Source organism: Gastrolobium bilobum, unplaced genomic scaffold (assembly GCF_033153095.1).
Source record: "Gastrolobium bilobum isolate Gb01-03AN ecotype WA unplaced genomic scaffold, APGP_CSIRO_Gbil_v1 utg58264, whole genome shotgun sequence".
NCBI lineage: Eukaryota > Viridiplantae > Streptophyta > Magnoliopsida > Fabales > Fabaceae > Gastrolobium > Gastrolobium bilobum.
The window spans coordinates 2,857-3,842 of NW_026898004.1; the positions used below are offsets into that span (position 1 = coordinate 2,857).

General features: G+C 43.2%; 1 non-coding gene across 1 annotated transcript; it reads left to right on the top strand.

The window, feature by feature from the left end:
- Window positions 1-653: 653 nt before the first annotated feature.
- LOC133312108 (small nucleolar RNA R71) lies at window positions 654-758 on the top strand. Its single transcript, XR_009751637.1, has one exon. It is a non-coding gene; the product is annotated as a small nucleolar RNA R71 (small nucleolar RNA).
- The last annotated feature ends 228 nt before the right edge of the window (window positions 759-986 follow it).

The window sequence follows — 986 nt, forward strand, 5'->3', positions numbered from 1 at the left end:
CTGTTGGACACCTCTACCTGCCCGCTGGTCTGTGGGTGGTAAGGGGTGGCAATTTTATGCTGCACTCCATATTTCTTCAGGAGCAATTGGAATTGTTTGTTCACGAAGTGTGTACCCCCGTCGCTGATAATTGCTCTAGGGGTTCCAAATCGAGTGAAAATATTCTTTTTGATGAACTTCAGCACTTTCCTGGCATCATTAGTGGGGGTAGCAACAGCTTCTACCCATTTCGACACATAGTCAACTGCAACAAGTATATACTTGTTTCCAAAGGAAGGTGGGAAAGGCCCCATGAAATCAATGCCCCATACATCGAACAATTCAACCTCCATTATTGGAACAAGGGGCATTTCATGCTTTCTTGTAATGTTCCCTGTTCTCTGGCACCTGTCACATTTTTTAACAAAAACATTAGCATCTTTAAACAAGGAGGGCCAGTATAAACCTGACTGCAGCACTTTAGCTGCTGTTCTTGCTCCAGCAAAGTGTCCTCCATAAGGGGAATTGTGGCATTGCTCCAGTATTTTCTGTTGTTCTCCTTCAGGGATACACCTTCGAAGTAATTGGTCAGAACACCTTTTGTAGAGCAAAGGGTCGTCCCAGAAATACTGCTTAAACCATGATAAAACATGTGAATGATGCCCCAATCAGAAACTCCATGATTCGGGCAGATTCGTATCAACTCTTTAAAGAGTTCCCACGCTTCATACAGACTTTCTCCATCATACATTTGAAAAGAAGCTATATCAGCCCTCACTTGGGCTTGTTTTGCTTGGGAAAAAAATCGGGTAACAAACTGTTCCGCCAATTGCTCCCAACTGGTGATAGAGTTTGGGGGCAATGTTCTCCTCCATTCTTTAGCTTTTCCAGCTAAGGAAAATGGAAAAATCCGCATCCGCATGTTTTCTTCCGAAATACCATGAACTTTGAAATTGTCAACTATCTCAGTGAAATTGTCCAAATGACTGTGAGGGTCTTCCATGGGT